This window comes from Hyperoodon ampullatus (genome assembly GCF_949752795.1).
Source record: "Hyperoodon ampullatus genome assembly, chromosome: 5".
In the NCBI taxonomy this organism is placed as follows: domain Eukaryota; kingdom Metazoa; phylum Chordata; class Mammalia; order Artiodactyla; family Ziphiidae; genus Hyperoodon; species Hyperoodon ampullatus.
In genome coordinates, this window is record NC_136918.1 from 128,721,295 (window position 1) to 128,733,911 (window position 12,617).

Below are 12,617 nucleotides of genomic sequence, written 5' to 3' on the forward strand. Positions count from 1 at the left end.
TTTCATTCTTTTTTCTTTATTGTGCTTTGTGGTAGTTATTTCCACTATTTTATCTTGCAGGTTTCTTATCCGTTCTTGTGCCGCAGTTATTCTGCTATTGATTCCTTCTAGAGAATTTTTAATTTCATTTATTGTGTTGTTCATCCTTGTTTGTTTGCTCTTTATTTCTTCTAGGTCCTTGTTAAACGTTTCTTTTATTTTCTCCATTCTATTTCCAAGATTTTGGATCATGTTTATTCTCATTACCCTGCATTATTTTTCAGGTAGACTGCCTATTTCCTCTTCATGTGTTTGGTTTTGTTGGCTTTTATCTTGATCCTTCATCTGCTGTGTGTTTCTCTGCCTTCTCATTTTGCTTAATTAACTGTGTTTTGGGTCTGCTTTTCGCAGGCTGCAGGTTCATAGTTCCCTTTTTTTTTTTTTTGGTGTCTGCCTACAGTGGCTAAGGTTGGTTCAGTGGCTTGTGTAGGCTTCCTGGTGGAGGGCACTGGTTCCTGTGTTCTCATGGATGAGTCTGGATATTGTCTTTCTTTGGGTGCTGTGTTTTGGGGTGTCTGTGAACTTATTATGACTTTCGGAAGCCTCTCTGCTAATGGGTGGGATTGTGTTTCCATCTTGCTAGTCTTCTGGCATAGGGTTTCCAGCACTGTAGCTTGCTGGTCATTGAGTGGAGTTGGGTCTTAGCATTGAGTTGGACATCTCTGGAAGAGGCTTTGCCATTTGATATTATGTGGAGCCAGGAGGTCTCTGGTGGACCAATGTCTTGAACTAAGCTCTGCCACCTCAGAGGCACAGGCCTGACACTGGCCAGAGCACCAAGACCCTGTCAGCCTCACGGATCAGAAGAAAAAGGAGGAAAAATGAAAGAAAGAAAGAAAGAAAATAAAGTTACTAAAATAAAAAGTAAAAATATTAATAAAAATAAAATTGTTAAAAAGTAATTACAAAAAGAAAGAAAGAAAGAAGAGATCAACCAAACCAAAAAAAAAAAAAAAAATAATCTACTAATGATAACAAGCGCTAAAACAATAGTTAAAAAAAAAGACAGACAGTACCCTAAGATAAATGGTAAAAGCAAAGCTATACAGACAAAATCACACAAAGAAGCATACCCATACACACTCACAAAAAGAAAAAGGAAAAAATATATATATCTCTATATAAAAAAAATGGAAGAAAGCAACCAAATCAATAAACAAATCTACAAATGATAATAAACTCTAAATACTAAACTAAGATAATTATAAAACCAGAAACAAATTAGATGCAGAAAGCCAACCCCAAGTCTACAGTTTCTCCCAAATTCTACCTCCTTAATTTTGGGATGACTCGTTGTTTATTCAGGTATTCCACAGATGTAAGGTACATCAAGTTGATTGTAGAGATTTAATCCACTGCTCCTGAGGCTGCTGGGAGAAATTTTCCTTTCCCTTCTTTGTTCACACAGCTTCTGGGGTTCAGCTTTGGATTTGGCCCTGCCTCTGTGTGTAGGTCACCTGAGGGTGTGTGTTGTTTGCTCAGATAGGTCGGGGTTAAAGTAGCAGCTGATTAGGGGGCTCTGTCTCACTCAGGCCATTGCGACGGATTGTACGGAATGCTGGGTGATCCTGCGGTGGCAGAGGCCAGCATGATGTTGCAACAGTCTGAGGTGTGCCATGTGTTCTCCTGGGGAATTTGTCCCTGGATCACAGGACCCTGGCAGTGGCGGCCTGCACAGGCTCTGGGGAGGGTAGGTGTGGATACTGACCCGTGCTTGCACACAGGATTCTTGGTTGCTGCAGCAGCAGTCTTAGCGTTTCTTGCCCATCTCCGGTGTCCGTGCTGATAGCTGCAGCTCACTCCCATCTCTGGAGCATATTTAGGCGGTGCTCTGAATCTCCTCTCCTCACGTACCCTGAAACAATGGTCTCTTGCCTCTTAGCCAGTTCCAGACTTTTTCCTGGACTCCCTCCTGGCTAGCTGTGGTACACTAGCCCCGTTCAGGCTATGTTTACACAGCCAACCCCAGTCCTCTCCCTGGGATCTGACCTCCGAAGCCCAAGCCTTAGTTCCCAGTCCCCACTCGCCCCAGCGGATGAGCAGAGAGGCCTCTCAGGCTGGTGAGTTCTGGTTGGCGCCAATCTTCTGTGTGGGAATCTGTCTGCTTTGCCCTCTGCACTCCTGTTGCTGCACTCTCCTCCGTGGTTCCAAAGCTTACCCCCCTGCCACACCCCTGTCTCCACCAGTGAAGGGTCTTCTTAGTGTATGGAAATTTTTCCTCCTTCACAGCTCCCTCCCAGAGGTGCAGGTCCTGTCCCTATTCTTTTTCCTTTTTCTTTTACCCTACCCAGGTTCGTGAGGAGTTTCTTGACTTTTATGAAGTCTGAGGTCTTCTGCCAGTGTTCAGTAGGTGTTCTGTAGGAGTTGTTCCACATGTAGATGTGTTTCTGATGTATTTGTTGTGAGGATGGTGATCTCCATGTCTTACTCCTCCGCCATCTGCCATCTTGATGGTTTCTTCCCTGTGAGCATTGTTATGACTGTTATCTTGAATTCTTTATCAGGTAAATTACTTATCTCCATTTCATTAAGGTTTTTTTTTCCCCTCTGTGGTTTATCTTGTTTCTTCATTTGGAACATTGTCCTCTGTTTCTCCATTTTGCTTGACTCCCTGTGTTTGTTTTTGTGCATTATACAAAACAGTCATCTCTCCCAGTATTGGAGTGGTAGCCCTGTGTAGGAGATGAACTTTATTGTTTAACATTGATGTAGTTTTTGGTTGTCTCTCAAATTATCTCTCTCCACTTATTTCAGCCTCATGGTGTACAGAAATATGCTCCGGCTAAGCCTGGTGATCAGTGGGTTGTCCCCTGTTTGGGCTGTGTGTGCCTGTTGGCTCTGACAGGTTGTGTGCATGACATTGGTGGGGACAAGGCTCCTTGCCCATTGGTTATGGTTGTATCACAAAAGTGTCATGATGGAAGAAGGCTGTTTGCCTTTTGCAACTATCACTGTCAGGTGCAAGTGGTGCAGGTGGGGGGCAGGGATTGCTCACCTACCACCTTTAACAGGTTAGAGTGAGATGGCAAAAATGGCTCCCACCAGTGTCAATGCCAGCAAGACTGAGGAAACCCATACTAATGGCAGCAGTCAGTTTTCTGTTCCTGGAGAGCGAACCAGGGGATTTCTGTCCCTCTGGCACATGCTTTATTAGTAAGTGAATCTCTCCTTCACATAAGGTCTAAGCTGTTTTCAAGTTGCTGCCTTTTCTGCTGGGTCCTGGGGCAAATGGGTCTCTGTGTGAGCCCTTTAAAAGCAGAATTTTTGTTCTCTATAACCTTTTGTTTCTCCTGAACATAAGACACATTTGTTTTCAAAGCCAGACATTTTGGGGCTCATCTTTCAGGTACAGGGCTCAAGAGTTCAGTTGACTGGTGTGGAGGAGAAACTCCATTTTATATATGTGTGTATTTATTTATGTTTGACATCTCTCCAGATTGTGAGTTGCTACAGCTGAGGTGGGTTTTGATAAGCGTGTGTCTCTGCCTTTCCTACATATCTCCCTGTGGACCTTTTATCCTTAGTTTTGGAGCAAGTGTTCACTTAGTTCTCAGCTTTTTTCAGAGGGATTTGTTTCATACGTAACTGTATATTTGTTGTGTCTGTGGGAGGAGGTGAGTTCAGGATCTTCCTATACAGTCATCTTGAACTGCCTCATGATCTTCGTTTTGATGATTGGCAAATGAAAAAAAAATCACTTAGTGAAGAAATTGGAGACTGCAGTTATGGAGAGTTGTAGTCATTACTTGGGCATTTTGACTCTTGGCTGAATGACTTACCAGGCAGCATAGAAACAATATTTGAATTTCCCTCAAGTTTCCCCCCAGACTACCATGAACACAGAGTCTCAGAGTCATGATAAATAAATATTGTTTAAAAAAGACTGACAATAAAAAGGACCAATCATTAAAGAGAGTGTGATTTAAATATCTTAGAAAATAAAAAATTTGCCAGCTGTTGACAGTAATGTCTTTATTACTATTTTCTCATCTCTTCTTAAGAATGAGATATCAATGTAAATATGTGACAGGTTCCTCTAGTAACTAACTGCCAAGGGAACTATGTAGACTGGGGGAGAGAGACTGTCAAAGACCTCCCTTCCTTTCATTCCATTCATTCCTCCCTCATGCCTCCCTTGCTGGAATTCTACCAACATGCCCTTTTGACATTGTTAACTTGAAATGTCTATCATCCATCTCTGTTAGTTCTAGAGAACTTTGATTTTAGATTCAGGGCACAATATAATATTTACTAAGGCTAAATTAGTGTTTGGTTATAATACTATATATATATGTGTGTGTGTGTATATATATATATATATATATATGTATATATATATATATATATATGTATATGTATATGTATATATATAATATATATATTTGCTTTACCAAATAAATATTTGTTTTACCATATGCAGTGCTAGTGTATCATTTGGTCTATGGGCAAATATAATTTGAAAAAAATATTTTAAATAACTTTTAGTTTAAAATGATACCTTCATGTACATTTTAATTATTTATCACTGTTATTATAATTGCTTAAGGTCAAATAATTAGAATGTATAAAGAAAATAATGCAACTTGAAGTTTATACAGTGTTCTATTAAATGATAATATATTCTTTAAATTCCTATTTGTTCCTATATCAGATATAATCTTATATGTTATAAGACAACATCTAGGTTGATTAATTTTCTAATAGTAATTTTCTATTTACAATTAAGTTTTGTTTGTTGCATACACAGTGGATTTGCACCATACCTGAAGAACTCCAAGTTTGGGACACCCACATCTTTTATAATGGGCTGCAAACAAACCTGTCTGACCCTTGCCCCAATGGGAGACATTATCTTTATTTTACTGGAAAGCAAACAAACCTGTCTTATGATCCATAGGGAGAGACTATATCCCCCAAAGCTGTTTGCAAAACTTAACTCTTGGAGAGAATGATCTAGAACAAAAGCAGTCAGTGCCCACAAGACATGCAGAAATGTAAGAGACTCATAGAGGTTTGTCTCCCCACATGCTACTTCCTTACTCAGTCTTTCAAAATACACCTCACATTCTACTTCTTCATGAATTCTTTCTTGATTCCACCAATTAAGCTCATTTTTCTCCTTTTAACTCTGCTGCATTTTGTGTTTCTCTTTTTTTTTTTTTTTTTTTTTTGCGGTACACAGGCCTCTCACTGTTGTGGCCTCTCCCGTTGTGGAGCACAGGCTATGGACACGCAGGCCCAGAGGCCATGGCTCATGGGTCCAGCCGCTCCATGGCATGTGGGACCTTCCCGGACCGGGGCACGGACCCGTGTCCCCTGCATCGGCAGGAGGACTCTCAACCAGTGTGCCACCAGGGAAGCCCTGTGTTTCTCTTTTAAGACACGTATTGATTTGCACTTCTTCATTGTATCTGTATTTCTTTATCACTCTATACTCTATGGATTGAACTTCTCTTGATAGCAGGGAGTATATTTTATTCATCCTTACATCTCTTATAGGAGATGAGGCATGTTTTACCTATTTCTTATACCTCTTTTTGGAAACTGTTTTGCTAACAGGATATGACAAAGAATCCTTCCTTATAAATCAGAAAAGCAATAAGTTTATAGTGAGATATGGGCAATAGACCATGATACAAAAAATACCTAAAATGCCTTTTAAATATATAATTTACTTCACTCAAATGATATCCCTGAAATATTCAAAATAAGAGATATCTTTATATGCTGTAACTTTGAAGAAAATCTAGATTATTCTGTAATTACATTATATATTATAATTAATGATATGAAATGTTTTTCTCTTACTACCATTGCTGCTGCTACCACCAGCAATACTACCTCAGTCACTTTTTACTTGTCTCACCATTAGTGTACAAGTATTCTGTCATGTGCTAGAACCTATGTTAAGCACTTTATAACATTGGCTATTTTATTATTTTTTTCAATTTTTAGGACCTAGAGATTTTTATCAACCCGATTTTCAGATGAAGAAATCTAGGCTTCTAGAATAATCTTCCCAAATTCACATAGCAAATAAGTTATACAGTTGAGATTCAAATCCCCTTTATTTAATGCTGAGGTCTGAGTTCTGAATAATTTTACTATCATAATGGCCTGGGATCAACTTATAGAGACTCACAGTAAGTTTACAATCAACCAGGAAATTGATATTCTCTCATATAGATTATGTTTCTTAAAAAGTATTCCATTTAGTTCAACTAGTTGTAATACCCTATATTATTCTCAAGTACTGAGGAGGGAACTCTCATGATATGTGACTCTAAGTTGCCTTCACTCTTTTGATATTTCCAGTTGTGTATGTAGAGTATTAATTTATAAACTATCAAAACAAAGAGAAATTTTAAAAAAGCAATCACTGGTTCCTGGAAGAAATCCCAACCCTGAGATAATAACTTACATGTATTTTGAGTAGATTTTTCCAAATGCCAAGCAATGTAGTGCTAATTTTAGGATTCTGATAGTTGAAGTCAGACTTTTGGATTCAAAATAACTACAACATGATTTCTGAATTGTCACCTGTTGCTCACAGGAAAGGGATGGAAAAAGTACTTGGAGACTGCTTTCTGGTGAGTGCTATCAGACACCTTAACTAGTGTTCTGATTTATACAGCCATCTTTATGGCATCCTAAACCATATCTTCTAGTTACATTACCATTCACTGAACCATCATAAATGGAGTTAACATTTTTTAATGGAGGAAATTGTGGTCCCTCTCACTGCAAGACATTCTATTTAAATCTGGGTGACTTTAAAATATGAGAGAGTTTTTCATTGGATTTGGCTTTGCATGTTTTTTTTTGTTAATAAGACTCTTCTACAATGCCAAGTTTTGATGTTTGCATGTTTAGGTTATTGAGAATGTTGTTTTTCTGAGTGCAAATAGAGTTCAGGTTTCTTAAAATAGAGAAAATTATTGCTCCCTTCCTCGTCTAGCGTAAAAAGGAAAATGTAATGGTTCAACATTATTTGATTTAGGTCAAAAGTAAAAATAAAATTCTTCCAAGTTGTGACTAAACAAGGAAAACTTCTCCTCAAAGTACTTTAAAAAAAGTTATAATTGAGCATAAAGGAGGTAGATGAAGAATGGCTTCTACTTTTAAAATTTAACCTTGACCAAGTATTTTCTTCTGGAAAATAACTTCAGGCCCAAACTGCTAAGGATTTCTAGATCTGTGAGCCTCAGCAAAAACCTGATTTTGTTGTTGATTTGCAAACCTCAGTCAGCACATTAGATTTTTAGTTTTCCAGTCTTCAAAATAGGGTGTTGCTTGCTTTGCACAATTCTTAAGAAAGTAAATTACCAGAACTCTTAGAATAAGACTGTATTTTGGGAAAGCTTTCTCATAAATATTGTCAGATTTTGTGTGTGGGGGGGTGGGGGGGATGCACCATGTGGCTTGAGGATCTTAATGCACAAACCATGGATTGAACCCATGCCCCCTGTAGTGGAAGTCCTAACCACTGGACTGCTGAGGAATTAACAATATTGTCAGGTTTTAATAAAACTGTATGAATGAAAGTATTGTGAGGGGGATCAAACATTTTAGTTCCCTCTCAATTTCCCTTTCTGCAGCTCCTTCTTTCCTGAGGTCCTAGCATCTGCCTGTTCCCCGTTTCTGCATCAGGACCTCCTTATGGAGGGTCCTCAACTAGATTATGCATAGCCTCAGGAAGTCTCCTTCCCTCCAGGTTTTCTTTCCATAATTTCCTGTCCCCTGTCTCCTTTCACTAACTCAAATATATTTTTGAGTTAGTGAAAGGAGATAGAACAAAAAAACTACTCAAATATATTTTTCTATATTTCATTCAGCACTTGTCACTATATGTTCATTGTCTACTGTGGGCCAGACGCTATCATAGGCATTAAGGATATGGAGATATATATAAGACAGTAGGTCCTTGCCTTAAAGGAGTTTATATTCTAAAAAGGATAAATAAATGAGCTAAATAAATAACTAAATAAAAATGAGAGAGGATTGCTGATTACAATGACTGCCAAGAAGGAGGTAGTCATGGAACTAATGGAAAGTGATTAGGGTTGGTCCATATGGTGGGATATTAGTTAGATATTAATATTAACATATTCGATAGGAAAGTCAGGGAAGGCCTCTCTCAGATATTTTTTCTGCTTAAGTTTGAAGGTCAAATAAAAGTCAATTAGGTGAAGAGTCATGGGAGGACACAGCTCCACCTGTTCCAGGACAGTGCGTCCAGAGAATGATCCACAAGTGGTAGAATGTTGTGAAATAGGACGGAAAGGTAGGAGAAGCATACTTTTAAAAATGTCCTTAAACCTTCATAAGATGTTTGGATTTTATTCTAAGAGCAAGTGATGTTATTGTGAAATCTGCAGCTTGCTCAGTTCTGAAGTAATGTTTTGCCCTGACACAGTATGAAGTCAAGAGCATGTGTGTGTTTCACAATGTAATACCTTGACCAAGTTAGTGGTTCTACAAGAAAAGAAATTTCAGGCAACATGCAAAGCTCTGTCTCACACTGAGGTGAAAGGAAGACTTTGGAACGTGTTCCTTTAAATCCCATTAAGTAGCCAAGTACCTACTCTGCCTAAATCTGAGGTGGTCTCTTGACATTGTTTTTTTCCCAGAAGTCATATTTTGGGGATAATTTAAGAAATCTGGAAGATTTATTAACTCCAGCAGTGATGTTTACAGTACCCATGTCATGTGAAAAAGTTTGTATAAGCTTCCAAAATTTCTAATTTATTCATTTGGAAGATTTGGTTATCAAATGCCTTTCTCAGTATAATACATTCTAGGTTGATATCAATCACATCACAGAAAGAATAAGAGAGTTCCGAGATAGCCTTATCCACCAGAAGGCAGACAGCAGAAGCAAGAAGAACAATTCACAGCCTGTGGAATTAAAACCACGTTCACAGAAAGATAGACAAAATGAAAATGCAGAGGACTATGTAACAGATGAAGGAACAAGAAAAAAAAAAACAGAAAAACAACTAAATGAAGTGGAGATAGTCAACCTTACAGAAAAAGAATTCAGAATAATGATAATGAAGATAATCCAGGACCTAGGAAAAAGAATGGAGGCAAAGATCTAGAAGATGCAAGAAATGTTTAACAAAGACCTAGAAGAATTAAAGAACAAATACCTGGAAGAATTAAAGAACAAAGAAGGATGAACAATACAATAACTAAAATGAAAAATACACTAGAGGGAATCAATAGCAGACTGATGCAGAAGAACGGAGAAGTGACCTGGAAGACAGAACAGTGGAATTCACTGCTGTGGAACAGAATAAAGAGAAAAGAAAGAAAAGAAATGAACACAGCCTAAGAGACCTTTGAGACAACATTAAACACACCAACATTTGCATTATAGGGGTCCCAGATGGAGAAGAGAGAGAGAAAGGACCTGAGAAAATATGTGAAGAGATTATAGTTGAATACTTCTCTATAATGGGAAAGAAAATAGCCACCCAAGTCCAGGAAGCACAGAGAGTCTGAGGCAGGATAAACCCAAGGAGAAACATGCTGAGACACATAGTAATCAAATTAAGAAAAATTAAAGGCAAAGAAAACTTATTGAAAACAACAAGGGAAAAATGACAAATAACATACAAGGGAACTCCCATAAGGTTAACATCCGATTTCGCAGCATAAACTCTACAAGCCAGAAGGGAGTGGCACAATATATTTAAAGTGATGAAAGGGAAGAACCAAGATTATTCTACCCGGCAAGGATCTCATTCAGATTTGATGGAGAAATCAAAAGCTTTACAGGAAAGCAGAAGCTAAGAGGATTCAGCACCACCAAACCAGCTCGACAACAAACGCTAAAGGAACTTCTCTAAGTGGGAAACACAACAGAAGAAAAGGACCTACAAAGAAAACCCCAAAACAATTAAGAAAATGGTAATAGGAACATACATATCAAAAATTACCTTAAATGTAAATGGATTAAATGCACCAAACAAAAGACACAAGATACAAAATGGATGGTTACAAAAATAAGACTCATATATCCACTGTCTACAAGAGACCAACTTCAGACCTAGGGACACATACAGACTGAAACTGAGGGGATGGAAAAACATATTCCATGCAAATGGAAATCAAAAGAAAGCTAGAGTAGCAATACTCATATCAGATAAAACAAACTTTAAAATAAAGAATGTTACAAGAGACAAGGAAGGACACTAAATAATGATCAAGAGATCAATCCAAGAAAAAGATATAACGATTATAAATATATATACACTCAGCATAGGAGCACCTCAATACATAAGGCAAATGCTAAGAGCTATAAAAGAGGAAATCATCCAGACAGAAAATTAATAAGGAAACACAAGCTTTAAATGACACAGTAGACCAGATAGAGTTAACTGATATTTATAGGACATTCCATCTGAAAACAGAAGATCACAGTTTCTTCTCAAGTGCACACAGAACATTCTCCAGGGTAGATCACATCTTGGGTCACAAATCAAGCCTAGGTAAATGTAAGAAAACTGAAATCATATCAAGTATCTTTTCCGACCACAATGCTAAGAGATTAGAAATCATTTACAGGGGAAAAAAATGTAAAAATCACAAACACATGGAGGCTAAACAGTATGGTACTAAATAACCAAGAGATCACTGAAGAAATCAAAGAGGAAATCAGAAAATACCTAGAGACAAATGACTATGCAAACACGATGATCCAAAACCTATGGGATGCAGTAAAAGCAGTTCTAAGAGGGAAGTTTATAGCAATACAATCCTACCTCAAGGAACAAGAAAAAACTCAAATAAACAATATAACCTTATACCTAAAGGAACTAGAAGAAGAGAAACAAACAAATTCCAAAAGTAGTAGAAAGAAAGAAATCATAAAAATCAGAGCAGAAATAAATGAAATAGAAACAACAACAAAAAAACCAATAGCAAAGATCAATAAAACCAAAAGCTGCTTCTTTGAGAAGATAAACAAAATTGATAAACCTTTAGCCAGACTTATCAAGAAAAAGAGGGAGAGGACTCAAATCAATAAAATTAGAAATGAAAAAGGAGAAGCTACAATGGACACCACAGAAATACAAAGCATCATAAGAGACCACTACAAGCAACACTGTGCCAGTAAAATGGACAACCTGGAAGAAATGGACAAATTCTTAGAAAGGTTTAAACTTACAAGACTGAACCAGGAAGAAATAGAAAATATGAACAGACCAATCACAAGTAATGAAATTAAACTGTGAATAAATATCTTTCAACAAACAAAAGACCAGGACCAAATGGCTTCACATGCAAATTCTGTCAAACATTTAGAGAAGAGCTAACACCTATCCTTCTCAAACTCTTCCAAACAATTGCAGAGAAAGGAACACTCCCAAACTCATTCTATGAGGCTACAATCACTCTGATACCAAAACCAGAGAAAGATACTACAAAAAATAAAATTACAGACCAATAACACCAATGAATATAGATGCAAAAATCCACAGCAAAATACTAGCAAACAGAATCCAGCAACATATTAAAAGGATCATCCACCATAATCAAGTGGGATTTATCCTAGGGATGCAAGGATTCCTCAATATATGCAAATCATTAAATGTGATACACCATATTAACAAATTGAAGAATAAAAATAATATGATCATCTCAATAGATGCAGAAAAAAGTTTTGTCAAAATTCAACACCAATTTATGATAAAAATTCTTCAGAAAGTAGACATAGCGGGAATCTACCTCAACATAATAAAGGCTGTTCATGACAAGCCCACAGCAAACACCATTCTCAATGGTGAAAAACTGAAAACATTTCCTCTAAAATCAGGAAAAAGACAAGGATGTCCACTCTTGCCACTATTATTCAACATAGTTTTGGAAGTCCTAACCATGGCAATCAGAGAAGAAAAAGAAATAAAAGGGATACAAATTGGAAAAGAAGAAGTAAAGCTGTCACTGTTTGCAGGTGACATGATACTATACAGATATAATCCTAAAGATGCCACCAGAAAACTACTAGAGCTAATCAATGAAATTGGTAAAGTAGCAGAATACAGAATGAATGCACAGAAATCACTTGCATTCCTATACACTAACAACAAAAGATCAGAAAGAGAAATTAAGGAAACAATCCCATTCACCATTGCAAGAAAAAGATTAAAATACCTAGGAATAAACCTATATAAGGAGGAAAAAGACCTGTACTCAGAAAACTATAAGACACTGATGAAAGAAATCAAAGATGATACAAACAGATGGAGAAATATACCATGTTGTTGGATTGGGAGAATCAACATTGTGAAAATGAATATACCACCCAAAGCAATCTACAGATTCAATGCAGTCCCTATCAAAATACCAATGGCCTTTTTTACAGAACTAGAACAAAAAAAAATCTGAAAATTTGTATGGAGACACAAAAGACCCTAAGTAGCCAAAGCAATCTTGAGGGAAAAAAATGGAGCTGGAGGAATAAGACTCCCTGACCTTAGACTATACTACAAAGCTACAGTATTCAAGACAATATGGTACTGGCACAAAAACAGAAATATAGATCAATGGAACAGGATAGAAAGCCCAGA